General features: G+C 38.9%; 1 non-coding gene across 1 annotated transcript; it reads right to left on the bottom strand.

The window, feature by feature from the left end:
- Positions 1–5,806: 5,806 nt before the first annotated feature.
- LOC117281446 (small nucleolar RNA R71) lies at positions 5,807–5,910 on the bottom strand. Its single transcript, XR_004512073.1, has one exon. It is a non-coding gene; the product is annotated as a small nucleolar RNA R71 (small nucleolar RNA).
- Positions 5,911–25,758: the final 19,848 nt, after the last annotated feature.

Here is a 25,758-nt window from a genome sequence, read left to right as displayed (position 1 = left end):
ATCGTCTCCCATTTCCATGTCGGGATCTCTATAGTCTACATTAGCCCTCCGGGTTTCTGGAACTCTACCTTCACCTGCTGGCAATGAGGACATTGGGCGACAAACTCAGCAATGCTCTTCTTCATATCATTCCACTAGTACACATCTTTCATGTCATGATACATCTTCGTCGACCCAGGATGAATGGAGGACCACAAATAATGTTCCTCTGAAATAGTCCTATCTCATAGCTCTGCTACATCTGGGACACACAGACGACCCCTGTATCTGAGAACCCCATCTTCCTTGAGCTCTAACAGTAGATTCTTCTGTTGCGGAACTCACTCTCTCAACTCGACCAACTCTGGGTCCTCGTACTGCCTTTCCATTACTTCATCTATGAGAGATGAGTTTGCAGTGTTTTGGAGTACAACTCTACCATCTTCAGAATCTACTAACCAAACCCTCAAATAAGCCAATTGATGAATCTCTCTAGCTAGTTCTCTTTTCTCATCCTCTACATGTGCTAAGCTACCCATAGGTCGGTGACTTAATGCATCACCTACAATATTAGCTTTCCCTGGATGGTAGAGAATGTTAACGTCGTAATATTTCAATAACTCTAGCCATCGCCTCTATCGCAAATTCAACTCTTTTGCTTGAAGATATATTACAGGCTTTTATGATCTGTAAATACATCCACATGAACACCATATAAATAATGTCGCCGTATCTGGAGTGCATGGACAATCATAGCTAACTCGAGGTCGTGGGTTGGATAATTCCTCTCGTACTTCCTCAACTGCCTTGAAGCGTATGCAATTACCTTTCCATGTTGCATTATGAAACATCCTAAGCCAACATCTCGGGCATCACAATACACGACATAACCCTCTGGACCCTCTGGAAGTGTTAGAACTGGCGTTGAGGTCAACCTGTTCTTAAGCTCTTGGAAACTCCCCTCGCAAGCCTTTGTCCACTGAAACTTAGCTGATTTATGAGTCAGCTTCGTCAATGGTGCCGAAAGGGAAGAAACACCCTCTACGAATCTCCGGTAGTAGCATTCTAAGCTTAGAAAGCTACGAACCTCTGTTAGAGTGGTAGGTCTAGGCAGGGATTTCACAGCCTCAATCTTCTAAGTGTCTACCTTTATTCCTTCATCGGATACAATATGCCCTAAGAATGCTACAGACTTTAACCAGAACTCATATTTAGAAAACTTAGCATACAACTTACGATCGCGGAGGGTTTGGAGTATCGTTCGTAGGTGGTCCGCGTGCTCCTCCTCTAAACGTGAATAAACCAGAATATCATCAATAAATACTATCATGCTATTCATCAAGTCCATAAATACGGCAGGTGAATTTGTCAACCCAAAGGACATGACAAGGAACTCGAAGTGGCCACATCGGTTCTGAAGGCTGTCTTCGGAATAGTTTTCTCCCGAACTCTGACCTGATGGTACCCCGACCTCAAATCTATCTTTGAAAAGCATCTAGCCCCCTGCAACTGATCAAACAAGTCATCGATCCTTGAAAGTGGCTATTTTTCTTAATAGTCACCTTGTTCAGCTGCCTATAATCGATACACATCCTCAGCGAGCCATCTTTCTTCCGCACAAACAGTACCGATGCACCCCAAGGTGAGGTACTGGGTATCCAGTAAATCTTTTAACTGCTCTTTCAACTCCTTCAATTTGGTAGGTGCCATTCTATACGGAGGGATGGATATTGGTTGAGTTCTCAGAAGCAAAATGATGCTAAAATCCATCTCTCGCTCTAGAGGAATACCTGGAAGATCATCTCGAAACATATCTGCATATTCTCTGACTACTGGAATAGACTGAAGTGTAAGTATCTCAGCATCTGCATCTCTAACTCGCACAATATGATAAAGGCACCCTTTTGCGATCATTTTCCTCGCCTTCAGATAGGAAATAAACCTACCTCTGGGTGTCGCTGTATTACCTACCCATTCAAAGATTGGCTCCCCCGAAAAATGAAATCTGGATGCCTTTGCTCGGCAATCAATCATGGCATAGCAAGCTGCCAACCAGTCCATGCCCATGATAACATCAAAATCCATCATCTCTAGCTCAACTAGATTGGCTGAGGTCTGACGACTATAAACTGTCACCGTACAACCTCGGTAAACCTGTCTAGTAATAATCGGTTTTCCGAACGGTTTAGATACCATAAAAGAATCACTTAGTATTTCAGGCACTATACCAAACTTCCCCACAACAAACGGGGTAATATACGATAAAGTATATCTTGGATATATCAAGGCATAAACATTGTGAGAGCAGATGGTAAATATACCTGTCACAACGTCTGGCGAAAACTCCTGATCCTGTCGACTCGCTAAGGCATAGATACGGTACTGATTACCGCCTAAACTAGAACATCTACCTCTGCCTCGACCTCTACCAGCCGAAGACTGAGACTCGTGCCCTGAAGGATGCACAGACATAGATGATCCTGTTGCTAAACTAGTTGGTTGTGCCATACCCCCGGAATCTCTATTTGGGAAATCTCGCATTATATGCCCCGGACGCCCATATATATAACAAGAGTCGTAACCTACTTGGCATTGACCCAAGTGTCCTCTACCACAGATATCACACCGCGGTAGAAATGACCATTTCTGTCCTGAACCTCGTTGTCGCTGCAAACCCGGCGCCCGTGAGCTCTCACCTGGTCCTGACTGAGTATAGCAGTCATACCGGTAACCCAGTAACTAAGGCGGTGGAGGCCTAGGTGGCCATCTGAAGTACTGGGGCCTATAACTACCCTGAGACTGCTCCTAAAACTTGGAAAATCTCATCCTCTTACGTTGCCCTTGCTCACTCCTCTTTGTACCCTGCTGTCGACGCCTGCCCCTTTCTACATTCTGGGAGAATGCCTGAATTTGGGAGATATCCATACTATCCTAAAATGCAACGGTGGCACATACCTCAGTCAACTCTGGGGCCAACCCTGCTATAAACCTGTGGATCCTATCCCGCATAGTAGCAACTATGGATGGAGCATATCTGGCCAATGAGTCAAAACAGAGACTATACTCTTGAACGCTCATATTGCCCTGCTTAAGGGGTAGAAATTGATCGACTCAAGCCTATCGAAACTCCCGCGGTAAGTACAGGACAAGGAAGGCATCTAAAAAGTTCTCTTAAATAGTTGGAGGTGCATCACGTCCCCTGGACCTCTCCAATCCCTCGTACCAAAGGACGGTTATATCTCGGAGTCGAAAAGCTGCCAGCTCAGCTACCTCTTTCTCCGTCGCATGCATAACCCAAAAGATCCTGTGAAGCTGATCTATGAAATCATGTGGGTCCTCCCTCTGATCTGTCCCCGTGAACTCTAGGGGACTCAAGGAAATAAACTCTCGGACCCTTGAACTCCCAAACCCCTCAGAAGATCCTGCACTAGCTGATGCCCTAGCGTGTTGCTGGGTAGCTACCAACTGTGTCAACAAATGCACCGCACTCCTCAAGTCTTGATCTGATGGAACTGTAGGGGGAACTGGATGTGCGAAATCCCTAGGAATCTCCTCAGGTGGTAGAGGAGCCGGTAATGGTCGAGTGGGGGTCTTGCCCTAGGACCCATCTACTGGGGGTACCTTGCTAGTCCATTATGATGTAAGGGTATAATTGCGTGTTTTAGTTGCTTATTACACTCCAATTTACTACAGTTTAATTGAGTTTGAGCTTTAATTGCTAGTATTTTACACTAATTGTGTGTTTTATGCCTTGTAGGAGTGATTCCGAGCTATGTAGATGTTATGGAATGAATTCGAGTGAATTTGGAGCTTTGAAGTCTGAGTAAAATCCCAAAGAAATAAGCCGGGATCGCGTTCGTGGGTCGAGAACCACGTCGGGATAGCTAAAAAGCAAGAAACATCCGTACTCAGGGAAAGTCCCACAGTCGCGGCGCGTAGGGCGGTGCGCGTGCCGCAGCTACCCAATTTTCCTGAAGTCTGTCAGAACAAGCTCTTTGATGTTTCCCACAACTTCCCCGCTTGGCACGTAGCCCCATGCGATGCGCCTGTGCAATTGTTATAGAGTTATTATCCCAATTCGCGCAGAAAAATGTATTTTCATCTGGGCCCGACCCTACTTAGTATAAATACATGTAAAAAATGTTATTTTATGGACTTTTGACACATCTAAGACCTAAGGTGGCTAGAGACAAGGTGGAGAAGCAAAAGCACAAGGGATTCACCATTCAATCCTCACTCAAGATAAGAGTTTGGATCGTTTTATGTTTCTCTTTATATGTATGATGAATTACACCATATCTATGGAGTAGTTCTCTTTAAGGATTGATGGATTTGGTGTATTGATATTTGTTTATGGATATTAACTCTAGTTTTTATGCATTGAATCGTTTTGGATGTTTTAATTATTGCATCTATATTCACATGTTCATATAATCGAGAGAGGCATACTTGTGATATCTTTGCATTATCTTGTTGGTTGAATTCATTCACTCTTCTTAGTTATCGAAAGAGGCTAGTTGAATTATTGTTTAGACCTAGTTAGGAGGATAATCGAGAGAGGTTCTCCTAAAGACCAATCCACTACGAACTCTTGCATGTCTTCATCGAGCTTAAATTGGTTCACATTGTGAGGTTGAGACTTAATCGAGAGAGGAGTTTCCACTTAACGTTTGAACGAATAATTGAGTGAATTCGAGAGACTCACTTGAATATTAGAAGTGAATTAACTAGAGTTTAATCCCAGACAATTATATTGCACCTATCCAATCAATCCCTATTTTCTCCCATTGATAGCTTCTTTGCTTACCTTTGTTTCGATTGTCATTCGTCAATTAGCTTTAGATTCTTAGTTAATTTTAGTTTTTAATCACAGAATTCTCAACTATTTATCATCTTGGATAGCAACCAATCTAGAAACTACGAAAATACGGTTTAACTCCAATCCCTGTGGATACGATATTATATTATACTATATTCGACTACCAGCATATTTTAGTGTGTGTTTTGTGCTCGTCAAATTTTGGCGTCGTTGCCGGAGATTGGCAATCAATAGTGTTTGAAATAGTTTGTAGTGCTAATTCAGGAATTTTTTCTTTTATTTTATTTTTTCCTTTTTACGCTTGGTGTTATTTAATTGTGCGCAGGCTACAGATTAGATTGGTGCATGACTCGATATTCTGGGAAAGAATTGCTACCATGCGAACCAGAAATCAAGAAACAACTGCGACAGTTAAGGAAGAAAAGAAATCTCCCCAAGAATATAGAGAAGGTTGGGCAATCCTCACTCAAAGAAATTATGGCTGGAGATGATGATAATGTTGATTTGGCTACAAGAGAGGCAGCCCAACAACGAAAAAACAAAGCACGAGATGCGGAGGAAATAGCTCTTCGGAATGCACAACTTGTCTATGAGGAGGAGAGATCTTGGAGAATTGTTCAGAATCAACCTTTGGGTGCTGGGAGACCACTTGGCGATTATGCTAGACTGGTCTACAACCAAGGCATATCAAGTGTTAGACCACCTCCAGTGGCTGCTAACAATTTTGAATTGAAGCAAGGGTTGCTCCAAACTCTTCAGAATTATTGTGTCTTCAGATGGAAGCCAAACAGAGATCCAAATACACATCTAATGAACTTCGAGGAGATTATGAACACCTTTCAATACAATGGTGTTTCACAAGATGCAGTTTACTTAAGTGCATTTCCCTTCACACTCAAAGATGATATAAAGCAGTGGCTTCGAAACTTGACCTAGGGATCAATTAGAACATGGGATGAGATGACCAAAACATTTCTTGATAAATATTTCTCCTCAGCTAAGACGGGCAAATTTAGAAGAGAGATCCATAACTTCTGCCAGAAAGATACTGAAACTGTGTTTGAATCGTGGGAGAGGTTCAAGGAATTAGTTCGAGAGTGTCAACATAGCTGAACTGAACTCTGGATGCAACTCCAGGATTTTGGGGATGGTTTGACACCGGCCTCATGTTGAACATTGAGTAATGCAGCTGGAGGTCCTTTGATGAAAAAGACACCAGAGGAGATAGTCACTATTCTCAATGAATTGTCTGAAGATGCAAATTAATGGCCCTCTGAAAGTGCTGAAAGAAGAAGGGCGAATGGTGTTCACCAGTTTGATGCTAACACATCTGTGCAGGTACAACTTGATACCATGGCGAAAGAGATAAGGAAGCTGACCTTAGCTTCAATACAAAGTGAGAATCACGCAGCTTATGGTATATATGGAAGAGGACACCCTACTTATGAGTGTCGGGCCTCAACTGAGGAAGTAAATGTTGTGGAAAATTATAACTTCAATGCAATGGGTCAGAAGCACCCGGGTTGTTCATGGAGTTCACCTGGGGTTACTGCAAATGCATGGCAACAAAACAACTCCAGATTCCAGGGACAAGGAGCTCTAGGCTTCCAAAATTAGCAAAGGCAGTAGCTTCAACCTCAACAATCCAATCAGCATGGGCTAGAAGATATGATGAAGTCTTTCATTATCAAGACAGATGGGAGATTAGATGCTCATAGAGAAGCTATCAAATAACTTGGCACAGGATTGCGAAACTTGGAAAAGCAAGTGGGACAAATTGCCATCATATTGTCTGAAAGGATCCCAGGTACTTTGCCAACTGATACTGAAAGAAACCCCTAGGAGACGGTAAATGTTGTAACTCTGAGAAGTGGACAAGTAGTGAAAGAGCCCACCCCTATCCAAAAAGAGGTGGTACCTGAAAAAGAAAGTGGGGAGCAGCTGAAAAATAAAGTTGATAAGAAGAAGAAGAAGAAGAAGAAGAAGAAGAAGAAGGAAGAGAATTCAAGAAGGAATGAATCTAATGAGAGCGAGCACATGCCTGCTTTACCTTTTCCCCAAAAGCTTTATAGAGAGAAGCTGGACAAGCAATTTGAGAGATTTCTGGATATGCTGAAACAAGTTAATGTAAATTTTCCATTCACAGAGGTGCTCTCCCAAATGCCAGCTTATGCTAAGTTCTTGAAGGAAATCCTGACAAAGAAGAGAAAGATAGAAGAGACATCAGTAGTCAAGCTCACAGAGCATTGCAGCGCAATTTTGAAAAACAAACTCCCACAAAAGTATGAAGATCCAGGGAGTTTTACTATACCTTGCTCGTTAGGCACTCTTAATTTTGATAAGTCTTTGTGTGATTCTGGTGCCTCAATTAATTTACTGCCTTTGTCTATTTACAGAAAACTGGAGAATGAGCTTGGAGAGATAAGGTCTGCACCAATATCTGTGCAGCTGGCAGACCAAACAACTATAATACCCGAGGGGATAGTGGAAGATGTCTTAGATTGGGTAGATAAGTTCGTATTTCCAGTAGATTTTATAGTGGTAAAGATGGAGGAGAACAAGGAGATACCCCTAATCTTAGGAAGACCATTCTTAGCAATGGGCAGAGCGATATTGGATATACATGAGAGAAGACTCATGCTTAGAGTGGGTGAGGAGACTGTGACTTTTGAGATGAATGTAGAAACGGGGGTGAAGAAGGAGAATCCAGCTGCAAGTGTTGAAGGAAACTGAAGAGCCCGAAAGAAAAGGCTACAACTAGTGAAAAAGATAAGTGTGTGGTGTACCCCAAGAAGGCTGAGAAGAAGCTGTCTGCATGGATCTGTGCATTGGTTCGAGCGCGTGGAATGGAGCCCGACTTCGACTCAGACCCCGACTGAAAATTCAGGGAAGTTTCCTTTACCTTATGCTTTTTCATTGTGTGTCATGGGACATGCCACAACTTAAAGGGTGGGGTGGGAAAAATTGTATGTTGTATGTATCTGTGTTAGTAATTTAGTTTTGTTGTTTTAGTAGTTAGAGATAGAAAAATGAGAAAAACCATAAACATTTAAAATTTTTGACTTTTCCCGACGATGGATATCATTCGACGGTTTTCTTGAGGGATTAAAATCAAAAGAAAAAGACAAAAAGATTCTATTTTGTTAGGTAGTGTAATAATTTCACCTTGGTTTTTCTTTATGCCACGGTTCTTTTTCCAAGGGTTTTGTTTGAACCGGGTGTAGTTAGTTTTTATTTTTGTTAGATGTAGGAAACCTTGTGCTATGTTTTGAGTTGAAGGCAATATCTTTTGACTTGGTTATGCCTTGAGAATAGTGAGTGCTTTAGTTGTGACACCTACGCTCAGTTTTTGACTCTTGCATAAGTACCTTAAATTGTATGATCTTAACTTTGCTTAACTGCTTTGACTAGAGTGTCTTGATAGTCCAATCTTGAGTGAGTTATGTGCCATGTGTGTGTGAGGTTTTGTGTATTCTGTGCATTGCATTTAATGTCAAGAATTTGCCTCGTGTGTTTGCAAAGCGAAATAGTAGTGTTGTTCAGTCTTGGAAGTGATTTAGGCATTTCTTTGTTGAACCAGTTATATGATCTTACCCACCTAATTGTTATATATCTTAGTTAACCTCCCTTTGAGCCCGTAAACTTGTTTTTTTGGCAACCACATTACAAGCCTTACCCGTTTGTTTTTAATTGACCATCTATTTGAACCTTTAACCTCTCGTGAGCACTTAAATTTGTTATGAATCTTTGTAAAAGTTGAAGTGTGGGGTGGTTGGTTTGGCTTTTGAGTGGAACTACTGAAATAAGGAGAAAGGTGCAATATTTTGAAAAAGTAAGAGCCACTTGAATTGAAAAAGAAAAAAAATGTTGTATGATTATGCAAAATATTCCATGATAGTAGTAAATCTTGATTTAATTGTTCTTAAAGAAGTTGGGAGTTAATGTATATTGATGTAAAAGTGGAGTTATAGTTTGACATATGTGTGGGGTTTTGAACAATGAAATGTATGTATTAAAGTGCTTAGGGAGGTGGAGTCACTCTTATATCTAAATGTATCCTACCCATCCCGCAGCCTACATTATAACCTATTAAATTCCTACTTGACCCTTGACCGAAAGGGCTCGATTAGTTTAGTAGTACACTACGGGTAAGCCTATGGTGCATCTTTTGTGGCATATGAATGTTGTTTCTGAGAGTGAGTAAATTCTTTCTATCTTGAGTTCCCAATTATTCTTAATGTCTATTGTGTATGGAACTACTCTCTTTTGTTGTGAGGGCACGTGATTCATGAAGGAAAGGTAATGTCGTTGACCTCTGTGTTAGAGTAAGTGAGCGAGTTATAAATAATGCGTGGTACTTGTGAGTCAAATCTTGAGGCAAGAATGTTACACTATTGTGCTTAGCCTATTTTAAATATTCTTGGTATGATGAGTTAGGAGAGTTGTTTAAAAAGGTCGTGTATTTATAAAGTGTGGTTTGATTGTTCGAGGATGAGCAATGGTGTAAGTGTGGGGTGTTGATGGTAGGCTATAATTGCGTGTTTTAGTTGCTTATTACATTCCAATTTACTGCACATTAATTGAGTTTGAGCTTTAATCGCTAGTATTTTGCACCAATTGTGTGTTTTATGCCTTGTAGGAGTGATTCCGAGCTATATAGATGTTATGGAATGAATTCGAGTGATTTGGAGCTTTGAAGTCTGAGTAAAAGTCCAAGGGAATAAGCCGGGATCGCGTTCGGGGGTCGAGAACCACGTCGGGATAGATAAAAAGCAAGAAAAATCCGTACTCAGAGAAAGTCCCACAGCCGCGATGCGTGAGGCGCCGCGGCTGCCCAATTTTCTTGAAGTCTGTCAGAACAAGCTCTATGAAGTTTCCCACAACCGCCCTGCCATGCGGCGTGCCTGTACAAGTTTTACAGAGTTATTATCCCAGTTCGCGCAGAAAAGGTATTTTCGTCTGGGCCTAACCCTACTTAGTATAAATATATGTAAAAACATTATTTTATAGACTTTTGACACATCTAAGACCTAAGGAGGCTAGAGAGAAGGTGGAAAAGCGAAAGCACAATGGATTCATTATTCAATCCTCACTCAAGACAAGAGTTTGGATCGTTTTATGTTTTTCTTTATATTTGTGATGAATTATTCCATATCTATGGAGTAATTCTCTTTAGGGATTGATGGATTTGGTTTATTGATATTTATTGATGGATATTAACTCTAGTTTTTATGCATTGAATCGTTTTGGGTGTTTTAATTGTTGCATCTATATTCACATGTTCATGTAATCGAGAGAGGCATACTTGTGATATCTTTGCATTATCTTGTTGGTTGAATTCATTAATTCTTGTTAGTTATCAAAAGAGGCTAATTGAATTATTGTTTAGACATAGTTAGGAGGATAATCGAGAGAGGTTCTCCTAAAGACCAATCCACTACGAACTCTTGCATATCTTCATCGAGCTTAAATTGGTTCACATTGTGAGGTTAAGACTTAATCGAGAGAGGAGTTTCTACTAAACGTTTGAACGAATAATTGAGTTAATTCGAGAGACTCACTTGAATATTAGAAGTGAATTAACTAGAGTTTAATCCTAGACAATTATCTTTCACCTATCCAATCAATCCCTATTTTCTCCCATTGATAGCTTCTTTGCTTACCTTTGTTTCGATTGTCATTCGTCAATTAGCTTTAGATTCTTAGTTAATTTTAGTTTTTAATCACATAATTCTCAATTGTCTATCATCTTGGATAGCAACCAATCTATAAACTACGAAAATACTATTTAATTCTAATCCATGTGGATACGATATTATATTATACTATATTCAAATAGCAAGCATATTTTAGTGTGTGTTTTGCACTCGTCACCCTCACCCGCTGCTGTATCTATCCTCTGACTAGCCGTAGTCTTCCTAGTCATCGTCATCTCTGTATGCAAACACCAATATGTAAATTTAACTCAAATTTCCTATAACTCAGTTCTACAACACGATTTAGATTTTAAAGACGGGTAACCAACTCCTAAATGCCCTGTAGTTCCCTGCTTATATGATGTGGTGCACAACACATCCATAAACAAGACCCTACTAGACACGGCATGTATACTCCCTAGGATAGAACTACTCTGCTAAGATGTTTGTCACGCCCCAAACCTAGGGGGGCGAGACCGGCACCTGGTGCCTCACTTAACCGAGTGTACCAACTTGAGACAGAGGGACCCTGAACATACAATGCCATACTTTGGCAATAGGGCCACATTGCAAGACAATTTGTGAAACAAAATATGAAACTGAACGGAAACTAGCTCTGACTGAATATCAATATAAAGCTGGGCCGACAAGGCCGTCATAACTACTATAACTGACAAACCAACAAAAATCTAAATACAAGGCCTACCAGCCCAATATACTGCACTAACTGACAGGATATGTCTACAAGCCTCTACTAATGGATGTATTGTGGTCGGAAAAGGGCCCCGACCTAGCCATAATATACCTACATACATAATATGTACTCAAAACCCTAGACCCGGCAACTCCGAAGGAAGAGGAGCTTACCGATCAAACTGAACACGGATAGCACCTATGGAGGAGGTCTACCAGTCTGTCTATCCGAACCTGCATGCATGAAATGTAGCGTCCCCAGGAAAGGGACGTCAGTATGAAATAATGTACTGAGTATGTAAGGAAATAAAATAAAAGCTGAAACTGAACTAATAATATAATACTTGAGAGTAACTGGGAGTCAAAGATGATCTGGAGATATACTTACCTGATGATACTGACTCAACTCTCTCAATATAGTAAGTAAAATAGCTGCCCGGCCTTATAAGGCTCGGTACGTGTAACTGCTCGGCCGTAGTAGGCTCGCTCATAGGCGCTCGGCCATACTAGGCTCGGTATCTTGGCCATTCTAGGCTTGCTCATAGACGCTCAACCACAGTAGGCTCGGTATATAACTTACCATCTGATCAGAGGTTGCCCAATAGGGGCCTGCCCACTGATTATAGCTCGATGGTAAAATGAAGGTACGAGATCATGCCAAAATGAAGAAAAGGTTTAGCCTTAACATACCTTATCACAATCTTTCCAATAACCACGTTGAAATCATCTCTTTTCACCTTAATCTACAACAACGATAATAATACTATCATTAAGTTACAAAAGGTACAACAATTGTATAACGAACGACAAGCTTATTTTATATTAAAATGGGCAGCATCTCTCATATAATCTTTACTTCCTCCCGATTCGAGATAACACCAACAACACAAGAGCATAACAATAACAACATATATACATTATTTTCCAACCATACATACACCACAAAATACTACAAAACAGCCAACACACCCCAATCTCTTCATACACAAAACGACCATCATAGGAGTGTCAAACAGCCCGAAAATGTTACGACAAACGTCCAGCCCACCACCCTGCATTTATGTGGTGTTTCTCCACACACTTTCTCCTACAAAACTCCCTAAAATAGTAGCAAAATATGCAATCCAACAGTAACACCAAACAACCCACAAAACAGTCCACTACAAGTTGAATAACTCAAACTCATGGCTTCCGATCACGGTCCCGTGAGTTCTTACAATTATAGAATGACTTTTCATACATTTCCAGCATAAAAATGGATGAAAGAGAGCAGAAAACTTACCTTATTTGTTGAATAACTTAGATCATATCTTGGATTCCTCAAACCCTAGGTCTTTCTTCAACTAGAACTAGAAAAGAAGAGAAAATCAATTGGGGTTTCTATTCAATTTTTGGGAGGATTTTTGCAGGGGCTTATCTCTGGTTATTTTGCTATATAATGAGTGTTATATTTTCAGGAGATAAGCCCTTAAAATGTCTCTTTTTCCAACCCTAAATAGCCCCTTTTTGGAAATATTTAATCCTCTCATTTAAGCAAGTAGGTGACATACCTACTTGTCATCTAGCAGTCTGCGCAGTCTCGCAAAAATGCATATATATCTCTCGAACAAACTCCTTTGCATCTTTGTCCATATCGATCCAATAATACCCTGCCCTGATTATTTTTCGGACTAATGAGTCGGCACCGGAGTGATTTCCACAAGTGCCCTCGTGCACCTCACGTAGGATGTAGTCGGTGTCTCCTAGACCTAAGCATACTGCCAATGGTCCATTGAATGTCCTTCGGTATAACGTTCCATCTGCAGTTAATGTGAATCGAGCAGCTTTGGTTCGTAGGGCCCTCGAATATTTAGGGTCTGATGGGAGCTTTCCATCCTTCAAGTATTCAATATACTTATTCCTCCAATTCCAGGTTAAGCTTGTAGAATTTATCTCGGCATGACACTCTTCGATCACGGATCTCGAGAGTTGAACGACAGTCCCCGAGCTTATCTCGTCTTCCTCGACCGATGATCCCAAATTTGCAAGTGCATCGACCTCACTGTTTTGCTCTCGTGGAACATGTTGTAAAGTCCATTCTTTGAAACGGTGCAAAGTGACCTGCAATTTCCCCAAATAACTTTGCATTCTATCTTCTCGAACTTCGAAGGTTTTGTTTACTTGATTTACCACCAGCAAAGAGTCACACTTGGCTTCAATGACTTCTGCTCCCAAGCTTTTAGCTAGCTCGAGACATGCAATCATGGCCACATACTCGGCCTCGTTGTTAGTCAACCTAGTAGTTTGGATAGATTGCCTAATAGTGTTACCCGTGGGTGGCTTTAAAACGATGCCTAGCCCGGACCTCTTCACGTTCGAAGCCCCATCCGTAAAAAGGGTCCATACCCCCGATGACGTACCCGATTTCAATAAGAGTTCTTTTTCAACTTCAGGTACGAGGGTCGGCGTGAAATCAGCTATGAAGTCTGCTAAAATTTGAGACTTGATGTCCGTACGGGGTTGATATTCGATATCGTACCCACTGAGTTCGACGACCCATTTGGCCAATCGGCCTGATAGTTTGGACTTGTGCAAAATATTACGGAGTGGGTAAGTGGTCAATACGCATATAGGGTGACATTGAAAGTACGGTCTTAACTTTCTAGAGGCGCTTATCAGTGCAAGTGCCAATTTTTCTAAGTGTGGATATCTAGTTTCTGCTTCTCCTAAGGTTTGACTTACATAATAGACGGGAAATTGCATACCTTGCTATTCTCGAACTAGGACACCACTTACCGCGATTTCCGATACTGCCAAGTACAAGCAAAGTTTTTCGTCTATTTTTGGAGTATGAAGCAGTGGTGGGCTCGATAGATATCGTTTTAATTCCGCTAATGCATGTTGGCATTCCGTGGTCCAAGCAAAATCGTTCTTCTTTTTGAGTAAAGAGAAAAATTTGTGACTTCGATCTGACGGCCTCGAAATGAATCGGCCTAAGGTTGCAATCCGTCTTGTTAGCCTCTGCATAGTTTTTACGCTGTCCACGATGGCGATGTCTTTGATGGCCTTGATTTTATCGGGGTTAATCTCGATCCCCCGATTTGACACCATAAAGCCGAGGAACTTGTCCAAACCGACCCCGAAAGCACATTTCTCGGGGTTGAGCTTCATGTTGTATTTCCTTAAAATCCCGAATGTTTCCTGCAAATGGGTCAAATAGTCCTCTGCGCGCAGGGACTTAACTAGCATGTCATCAATATAAACTTCCATTGATTTACCTATTTATTCCTCGAACATTTTATTTACCAGGCGTTGGTAAGTAGCTCCTGCATTTTTTTAGCCCGAAGGGCATCACATTATAACAATATGTTCCATACTTGGTGACAAATGAAGTCTTTTCCTGGTCTTTGGGGTTCATTTGGATTTGATTATACCCGGAATAAGCATCGAGAAAAGTAAGGATCTCATGGCCAGCCGTGGCATCGATCATGCGATCGATGTTAGGCAGTGGAAAAGAATCTTTGGGACATGCCCTGTTTAAATCCTTGTAATATACACACATTCTAAGTTTGTTCCCTCTTTTAGGGACTACAACTACATTGGCTAACCATTCGGGATATTTCACCTCCCGAATGGACCCTATTCTGAGAAGTTTAGTTACCTCGTCCTTTATGAATGTTTGCTTTACCTCAGATTGGGGCCTTCTCTTTTTCTTTATTGGTTGGAACCTAGGGTCCAGGCTTAGCCGATGCATCATTATATCTGGTGGGATCCCTGTTATATCTAAATGGGACCTAGCAAAATAATCCATGTTATCGATAAAAAAATTGAATAAGCTTGTTCCTGAGTTAGGGGGTTAATTCTGTTCCCAGGTATACCTTTCGTTCGGGCAAATGCTCGATTAATATGACTTGCTCCAACTCTTTAATCATTGATTGGGTAGCGTCAGAATCATCGGGAAGCACAAAGGATCGAGGGATCCTTTGATCATCATCTTCATCGATCTTCTGATTTTCTGGTTGGGTTAAAGCTGGTGTCTGTGATTGCTATTTGGCATCTTGTTCCCCTTTTGAGCTCGATCCTTTTATTGGCGAAGGCGAGGATATCGGATTCGCTTCCTCGACGTCAAACATTTCTCTTGCGGCCGGTTGTTCTCCGTACACTATTATGACCCCCCTCGATGTTGGGAATTTAAGAACCTGGTGTAGGGTCGAAGGTACAGCTCTCATGTTGTGGATCCATGGCCTTCCAAAAAGGCATTGTACCTCTTGTCACCTTCGATTACGTGGAACTTCGTTTCTTGGATAGTCCCGGCCACGCTTATCTACAGAATTATCTCGCCTTTGGTGGTTTCACATGCCATATTGAATTCGTTTAGAACCAGGGTCGCGGGTACGATCTGGTCCTGTAGACCGAGCTATTGTACGACCTTCAATCTAATAATGTTGGCCGAGCTACCTGGATCAATTAACACACGCTTAACTTTAGTTTTATTCATAAGTACGGATATTATCAGTGCATCGTTATGAGGTTGTATGACTCCTTCTGCATCTTCATCATTGAAGGACAAATTTCCTATGGGTGCGTAATCCTGAGTTCGAGATCGCTTTTCTCTCACAATCGATGTCTTAGTGCATTTAAGCACCGGCCCTTGAGGGGTATCGACGATGCCGATGATCATGTGAATGACGTGTTGTGGTTCTTCTTGTTCGTTTTGCTTGCCGAAATCCCTGTTTTTGAAATGGTTCTTCGCCCTGTCGCCTAAAAATTCTCGAAGGTGCCCTTTATTGAATAATCGGGCCACCTCCTCTCTTAGTTACCTGCAATCTTCCGTTCTGTGGCCATGGGTGCCATGATATTCGCACATTTGATTGGGATTTCTCTGAGCAGGATCGGACTGCATGGGTCGAGGCCATTTAGTGTCTTTGATGCGTCCGATAGCCGACACGATAGCGGATGCATCAATGCTGAAGTTATACTCTAATAACCGAGGCACTTCCTTAGATCCGATAGGCCTATCGAACCCACTTCTGTTCATCATCCCCCGAGACCGTTGACCTCGATCACTTCTTTTGTTGCTTTGTCCGGGGTTAAGTCTCGATTCATTGATTCTGCGGTTTTCATTATACGGTCGGTATCGATCCCTGATCTGACCTTGTTCTCGATTGATATCCCTTCGAGCAGCGAGTTCAGACCCCAACTGATCATCTTCGACCCTAATTTTTGATTGGTACCGATTGTGCACGTCGGCCCAAGTGATAGTCGGGTACTCGATCAGGTTGTGCTTCAACCGTCGTGAAGCCATCGAACTTTGTTCGTTCAAACCTTGAGTGAAAGCCTGAACAGCCCAATCGTATGTGGCCGGGGGTAGATCCATTCGTTCCATTTGAAAACAAGACACGAATTCCTTAGCATCTCGTTATCCTTTTGTCTTACCTTAAACAGGTCCAACTTCCTGGTCTCAACTTTTATGGCCCCGGTGTGTGCTTTTACGAAGGAATCTGCAAGCATAGCAAAAGAATCGATAGAATTAGATGGCAAATTATGATACCATATCATTGCTCCCTTTGACATGGTTTCACCGAATTTCTTCAATAATACGGATTCGATCTCATCATCCTCTAAATTGTTCCCTTTAATGGCACATGTGTATGAGGTGGCATGTTCGTTGGGGTCGGTAGTTCCGTTATATTTAGGAATCTCGGGCATGCGGAACTTCTTTGGGATCGGTTTAGGAGCCGCGCTTGGGGGGGAAGGCTTTGTATGAATTTTTTAGAATCTAAGCCCTTCAATATTAGTGGTGCCCCCGGGATCTGATCAACCCTAGAGTTGTATGTCTCCACCTTTTTGTCGTTTGCTTCGATCCTCCTTTCTTCCGATTCTATTCGTTTGGTCAGTTCTTCGAACATATTAGCAATTTCTGGATTAGTCCCCGACTCCTGCTCATTTGATTTCACTATAGCTGGTTCCGCTGTATGGGCGATTTCTCGGGGTTGACTGGGCTCCGGTCTACTCGGTATCTGGATTTGACTCTGCAACTGAGCGATTGCTGCCTGTTGAGCTTGCAATATTTTGAAAATCATATGCAAGCTGACGCCGTTTTCCTCGACGTTATGGGTATCTCGAGCTGCAGACCGAGTGCCACCATGAATGCTATTTTCAGGTTCAGAATGTAGGTTCGCTTCAATTTCTATATGCGAATTGATATCTATCGGCACTTCGATTCGAGCTCCAACGGTATTGACAAGTGGTCTTTAAGTACTAGGTGTCAAGTTGTTGTTCTCATCTTGAAGACCAGCTTCGTTGTCGATAGGTAAGGCCATTTGATTGGTAGTTAGTCGTTGCTAATCCGAAATCCAAGATACTTTCGGAAACAAGGGTAAAACGGTGTGTTTTTGTAGATTCGTATCAAATAATCACTGTTATCCTTAGCCCCACGGTGGGCGCCAAACTGTTTACCAGAAAAACGGATAGAGTTGAATTTGTACGTAGTTCTAAGGATATGTGATATAGCTTAATACAAATTGTAAGGATAAATAGAAATATCAAATATGGATTGCAAAGAATGTAAAATAAACAAGGTTGTAAAGAAGATGATTTTTAGGACTAAGCAAGATGAATCAATTTATGAAGCTTAAAAGAGTAACTCTTGAATATAGGAGAATATGGTGCTTGAATTACCATGTAAGTCAAAAAACTGCCCTCTACAGAAATGTAGCCATCCTCTTTATAGTGGAGGATCCTACTTTAGATATAATTAAAAATACATAGTGGAGAACCCATGATAAATCAGTTTTTTCCTAATTTTCGCCGAGATTCTCTCCCTTAGTGTGTTTGCAACGGCTCTTGTCTATGAGCTCAAGCTCGATCGGCCTCGGTGCTGGTCGGTATTGCTTCTAGAGCTCGATGTGGACTCGGAATCAGGTAATGATTCGGACTCGATATCGGTTGGCCTCTGCCCCTTAAGCTCGAAATCATCTCATCATAGTTCGATTCGGATCTGAGCTCGATAATGACTTCGAACTCGGTGTTTGACCTATACCTGAAATCTGAAGCTCGTTCATACCATCTTCGAAACCCATCTCGATATTACGAAATCTTTCTTCGATCCATTATGTTTCGACCTCGATCAATCGTACGAAGGCCGAAATCTATTTCCACCGTATACATAGATCTCAATTACTTTCTATTTTTATCATTATTAAATACCTTATTTAATAAGAAAGAAATAAGTGCACTTTGAGTTTCATGTGTTATTTTGCTATCCTATACATCATTTTATGAGAGGTTTTCACTGGAATATCATAGGCTTATTGGTTTGCTGCTTTGATATATTGTTTAGTAGATTGGAACCCAAAAATTTAGAGTTAAATTACCTAAATATCTTTCTTATTTAATTAGATTCTCTATTGAATAATATAAAATAGATTTATCTATACCCTTGTTAATAACATGAATGGTTGTTTTGATTATTTGCCAAGGGATACAATGTTTAATTCAAATTAAATGTTACAGGTGCCATTTGGATTACTTGCCAAAGGATGCATATATAAGCCACCGACAGTCATCATTTGGTGAAATGGTCATGTGGATGATCATCTCACTCCATATAGATTATCTTCAACTAGATGAACTCAAACTACTTCAAGCAACCAGAAGATACAAAATCAACAACACCCACAAAGAAAACATGATTTCCTTCGAAGAGGCAACATGCACCAAAAGAACACTGGTAATTTCTTTATACTTCAATGATTAATACTCCATCAAATGTATTTTACTTCTATTTACTCAACAATTTCTTAAAAATATAGATGTATATTCTTTTAATATTCTTTGCAGGCATATTGACATTTAATTGAAAGTTAAGGCCTCTACAGTTTACATATTTACTCTTTTAATTTTCTTTACAGACATACTTGGCGTTTTAGTGGAAGTTAAGACCACCGTTAAAGAATAAAAAAGAAAAAGAACTGTAATAGTACTTATGAACAAAAGGTAGTTGAAATCAGTTAAATTATTTGTTAATAATTATCATAATCATTAATTGATAGAATCAAAGGTATTTATTGCAATTAATATAATATTAAATTTTATAATCCACGTGTGATCGTATAACCTTATGGGTGAACTAGCAGAAAAGATGGTGAAATGCTACAATAGTTAATTAATGAGCATTAGTTAATTAATGAGCATCTGTTGTAGCATTATGTGTTGTTACGGGTACAATATACCAGGGTCATGTATCAAAAAAATATATATTTATAGTAAATTCTTTATCTTTTATTATACTTAACCTTTTTCTTTTTATATTTTAGAAGGAAATTTCGTGATATCCACTGTAGTTGTTAATAATATACAATCTAATCAATTTATTTTATTATATATATGATAGATTTAATGCAAATATTAAAAAATAAAGTAAATAAAGATGACCCGAGCAATTCTTCTTGCAAGAAAGTGAACTTTGTAAATATAATATTGCAATAAAACATTGAAAATCTTGATTACAGCCAAAGGAAAGTACTCATACTTTTCAAAATTTTATCTACATTTTTATATATCACTAAATAAGCCAATAGTTTATTTATGTATGTTTGTACATGCAGAGGCGGATCTAAAATTTTTAGTACATGGGTGCACTAAAAAAAGGAGGAAAAAATATGTTAAGTGAGAATTGATCTGTATTCCTCTTGGTAAATAACTCAACCTTTAACCAAGTGTATCGTTCAAACTTCTTGGAGTATGGGTGTCAACAGTTAATATCTTACCAATTTTAGAAAATGTGTACATAAAATATCTAATTTTGAGAAAAGACCATGGGTTTACGTGTCCCATAATCTCTCTTATAAATCCGTCCATGTGTATATGCCCTCTAAAAGTCGAGGTATTTGATGACAAAGAACATAGTATTTCCTTTGTTCTAATTTATGTGAAACTCCTTTTTAGTCGGTCTCAAGAAGAATGTCACATTTCCTTATCTAGAAATACTTTTATCTATAGACTTCATACTTTCATTGATATACAACCATACAAATATTTATAATTTTTTTAGACTACAAATTCCAATAATCTTTTTTTTTTAAAAATTTTATTTTTGTAAATTTCGTATCGAGTCAGATACCGCCACATAACTTAGAGTCGGGGAAGTAATATTATACTCTTTAAAATTATAAGACGGTTGTTTGGTTCCGATGTTAAAACGTATATACAATCAATCTCACATTACCTTTTCATTTAATTTTTAATTTACAAAACATATCAAGTAATAATATTTCCTTATTTTTGCAATGATCCTTTTAAGATAACCTACTAACTTTTAGTACAAAAAGAAGAATTCAAATTTTATTGCAAATTGGTGTTGACTAAGAATGAAGATTCCACATTGTTTATCAATATTAACACACAAAACTAAGGAGGTCAAGTTACAAGACATTTAATTGAAGATAATACACACGAAGTTGAAAAGGTTGGTGCAACTGAAATTGAAGATGAAGAGATAAACACGAAGATAACAATTAAGAACACCAAAAAAAAATTGAAAAACACAATCGCGATCTAATATAATTATCATTGGGAACGGTAGAAAAAATAACATACAACAAGGATATCGTATATAATGAAGTATACACTTCATTACATGATAGTCATAAAATCAAAATAAGTTAAAAATAAAAATAAAAACATATTTCTATTTAAAATTTGATTGTTCATCTTTTTAGATTTAGACGGTATCCAATTGTTTTTACAAGTGATGATACACATTGATTATATACATAAACCTATACTTTATTCTTTTATGTATAATTTTTCTTTCAAATCTCTATTATAATAATAATGATATTAATTTACAAAATCGTGTGTACATAACTCGTCATACACTTCGAGAAATTAGTCCTTCCAAAAAACACAAGCCCGGCCCTATTTTCACATCTTAAACTTTTGGTAAATACCACCCACAAAAGGACATAATATTCTGTCTTTTAATTGCGTTTCCAATCAGAAAAATATGCTGGACAACACTCCATTATAAAATAATCAAAGATTGAAAATCTTATATGTATATCATCAATGTAACTTTTAAAACCCTCTAAACAGTGATATTTTTCAATTGAATTACAAAGAAATTTTCTTATTTTGGGGTGGCGGATGTAGTTGAATAATTGTAACAAATCGCTCTGGGATGAATGAGATCTGGAGATGTAGTTGAATAATTGTAACAAATCGCTCTGGGATGAATGAGATCTGGATTGTGTTCAAATGAAATGAAACACTGTTTTTTCTATTATTGCAATAATATACATTATATCATGAAACAAAAAATAATAAATTAATACCGCGCCCAAAGAAAGAAAGATCATAACACATGCAGTCAATACAAGGCAGCTAGAGAACCCACTAGTAAACCCTGGGTAACTCTTGTGTTAGTACTCTTGTTCCCCAGAGGCTACAAGATTCTATCCATCATGTGATCCCATGTGCACCGCCTTGTACATTGTGACTGTGTCAATGTCACACCTCCTTTTTCCAAAGATAAGGTGATTTTTCAATTTAAGTGGTATTATTTGAAATGAGATTATTTTTGTTTTATTTTTAAAGTCGTCACTCAAAATTATTTAATTGCGATTTTTCGAGTCACCATTTATTTTAAAATTTCAAATCAATGAAAATTGACTCTGTTTAAAGTCTGCGAAATGCAGAAGACCGGGTAAGGAATTATGTTAACCCGAGAGAAGGTGTGAGGCACTCCCGGATTCCGTGGTATTAGCACGGTCGCTCAACAAATAAACCTGGCTTAAATATTTGATGATTACACGTTTTAGACCTATTTGTGTTTGACCATTTTACCGCTTTTGATTTTATTTTAACTCATTTCGAGTGTTTATGGATTTATTTCAGAACAAGTTACGATGTCGTACACTTGTCATTTTATACACGTCGTAAATCACGCCGCGTGAAACGCACCCGCAATTTATAACATGTTTAATTTTATTGTTACTTTGAAGTTATAAGGGCAAGCCACGCAAACGTGCACTTGGATTTAGAATTATATATCATGACTATGCCACGGGAACCGTAACCATAGTCACGATAATTTATTATTGATCGTGCCTAAAGCAAGTTACGAATGTTCAAAAGTTGTTCATTTACTAATTCTGAGATTATTGAGTTTAATCATCTTCCCGAACTAGAAGAATTCAGACGATTCATTAATTTATAAGAAATGGGCTGACTTGTAAAGCTATTGAGAATAGGCCAAAACTGAAGTGGGATAGGTGGGCCTAGGCAAAGTCGTTCTTGGCCCAAAAATGATATTTGAAGGCCTTTTGTACTAAGCTCCAGATCTAGCCCATTTCATTTTGGCACCAATTATTTACCACATAACCAATTTTGCCACATTTAGCCCTTTACTTATTTTATAGCCATAACTAATTATTGTCAAAATTAAAATACTACGGTTATCTATTTCTAGTAAAGCATAGCAACAGAAAGCTAGAAACTCACTCTAAACATTAAACCAAATAAAATTTCAACCATAAACTCAGTTAACAAAGAAATAATCAAATTAAACGACCAAGCATCAACACTGACGGACTCAGGATTTTGTGCAAGCGGGTTCAATCTTAGAAGTATATAACTTTAGTTGTAAAATAGTAGTTGTTAAGTGGGTTCAAATAAAATATTTATACAAAATCTACGCAGCTTTAATCCTAATTTATACATATACACAGTATTATTTTTTGATGAAGCGGATTCAGTTGAACCCGCTTGCCACCACGTGCGTCAATCAAACGAATTAAAGTTTCATGTAGTCTATTCATTTATGCAAACAAATAACAAAACACGCAGATGAAATAACCAGTGAAAAAATGAAAGAACAGACCTTTATTGCTGGAATTATACAACGGGTACAGTGAAAGAGAAGCTCCAAAACAGTAATCCTCAAGCGAAACTATGAACTAGAAACTCGAATCGGAATCGACAACCCCGAACAGACTCAACTCAACTGGGTTTGGACTGTGATTTCGGGCTTATTTTCACACTGATTTGGGGTAGTTTTCGGTGGTACGAGGCTGGTTTTATGTTGCTGAAATAGTGGGATTATTAAGCAGCAATTTTCGATGAAAAAAGGGTCGATTCGGGGTTAATTTCATGACTGTATTTATGGTACGTTTTCGCTGCGCTTTTACTCTGCTCTTCCAGGGGTAGAGGTACATCTTACCCTCCCCAGACCCCATTCGTGAGAGACTATTGGGTTTGTTGTTGTTGTTCTTGTTTCGCTGCGTTTTTGAGCTACTGGGAGACTACTGGGTTTTTGAGCTATTTGACATCAAAATTTACTGCCTCATTGGAGATAGAAGCAGCTTGTGAAGACATGTGGAAGCTATCAACTTTGCTTAATAATGTACACATTGTTTATATTCCTAGAAATCAAAATTACTAGCACACAACTTAGCTAAGTTTTTTATTACTTTTTTGAAAGAAGTATCTCTAGAGCACTTTTACCCTAGTTGGATTGCACATGATGCTATGGGCACCTTTGCCTAATTTGTTTGTTCGTTGCAGTATTATAATATCTACTTTTGTTGTGGGGAGGGTGGGGAAGAGATGTACTGTCAATGCTCTCCCTATTTCATTTCAAAGACTCGAATGAAAAAATACAATTCACAAACCTCAACAAGAAGTGGTGAAATCAATTACTACTGAGAGCATATCAAAAAGTCTCTTTCCGACATCCCACAACGGGAGATAACAAGAAATATCTGCAGAAGATAAGAATTGACTAATGCCAATCCTTATAGGCAATGTTCCCTGAATTGAGGCCAGAAGAATGGGCCAACCCATCAAAATGGACAAATGCAATTGAAAGCAAAAATTACACCGACGCCCTATTTGGTCGTCCTCATTTAACATATACCCACTTTTTAATATTTTTTTTAACTTATATTCACTTTTTAAACAACTTCAGGCCTTTTTTCCTCTTTTTTCTTCTTTTTCTCCTTCTTCGGGTGACAGTGATTTTATATGGTGTTTGTGAACATATTTTAAGGTAGTTTATGATATTTTACAGTGGTGAGCTGTTGTTGCGCTTTATTTTTTACTATTGCTTAGGGTTTCTTCTTCTTAATTGCAAACTGGGTTTGTTAGATTTATTGTTATTTTGACAAATTGATGATTGGGGTTTGTTCTTGATGATATTTGGATGTTATGTTTCAAATTTGAGCTCATTTAGAGTAGATTTAGGTACTAAATCGTATATTGGATTGTTAAAATTCGAAGAACAAATTTCTGTTTCTGGGCAATATGCACTTCAGGCCTATTTGGCCTTAAGTGCATGAAAACGTTGGTTGCACTTCAGACTTTTTGGCCTTAACTGCATCGAAGTGCAAATTTTCACTTCAGACTTATTGACCTTAAGTGCAGGAAAACGTTTGTTGCACTTCAGACCTTTTGACTATAAGTACATCTGAAGTGCAATTTTTCACTTCAGACTTATTGGCCTTGAGTGCATGAAGCCATTAGTTACACTGGAGGCCTATTTGGCTTTAAGTGCATTTAAAGTGTAATTTTTCACTTCAGACCTTTTGACCTTAAACCCTATTTCATTTCAAAGACTCGAATGAACAAATACAATTCACAAACCTCAACAAGAAGTGGTGAAATCAATTACTACTGAGAGCATATCAAAAAGTCTCTTTCCGACATTCCACAACAGGAGATAACAAGAAATATCTGCAGAAGATAAGAATTGACTAATGCCAATCCTTATAGGCAATGTTCCCTGAATTGAGGCCAGAAGAATGGGCCAACCCATCAAAATGGACAAATGCAATTAAAATCAAAAATTGCACGCCGCCCTATTTGGCCGTCCCCATTTAACACGTACCCACTTTTTAATATTTCTTTAATTTTTATTCACTTTTTAAATAACTTTCGGCCTTTTTCTCCTCTTTTTTCTTCTTTTCTCCTTATTTGGGTGACAGTGATTTTATATGGTGTTTGTGAACATATTTTAAGATAGCTTATGATATTTTACAGTGGTGAGCTGTTGTTGCGCTTTATTTTTTACTATTGCTTAGGGTTTCTTCTTCTTAATTGCAAACTGGGTTTGTTAGATTTATTGTTATTTTGACAAACTGATAATTGGGGTTTGTTCTTGATGATATTTGGATGTTATGTTTCAAATTTGAGCTCATTTAGAGTAGATTTAGGTATTAAATCGTATATTGGATTGTTAAAATTCGAAGAACAAATTTCTGTTTCTGGGCAATATATACTTCAGGCCTATTTGGCCTTAAGTGCATGAAAACGTTGGTTGCACTTCACACCTTTTGGCCTTAACTGCATCGAAGTGCAAATTTTCACTTCAGACTTATTGACCTTAAGTGCAGGAAAACGTTTGTTGCACTTCAGACCTTTTGGCTTTAAGTGCATCTCAAGTGCAATTTTTCACTTCAGACTTATTGGCCTTGAGTGCATGAAGTCATTGGTTACACTGGAGGCCTATTTGGCTTTAAGTGCATCTAAAGTGCAATTTTTCACTTCAGATCTTTTGGCCTTAAATGCTCTCCCTATTTCATTTCAAAGACT

Source organism: Nicotiana tomentosiformis, chromosome 3, assembly GCF_000390325.3.
Source record: "Nicotiana tomentosiformis chromosome 3, ASM39032v3, whole genome shotgun sequence".
In the NCBI taxonomy this organism is placed as follows: Eukaryota; Viridiplantae; Streptophyta; class Magnoliopsida; order Solanales; family Solanaceae; genus Nicotiana; species Nicotiana tomentosiformis.
Note: the sequence above shows the minus strand (reverse complement) of the source record. Positions and strands in the feature narration are given on the sequence as shown.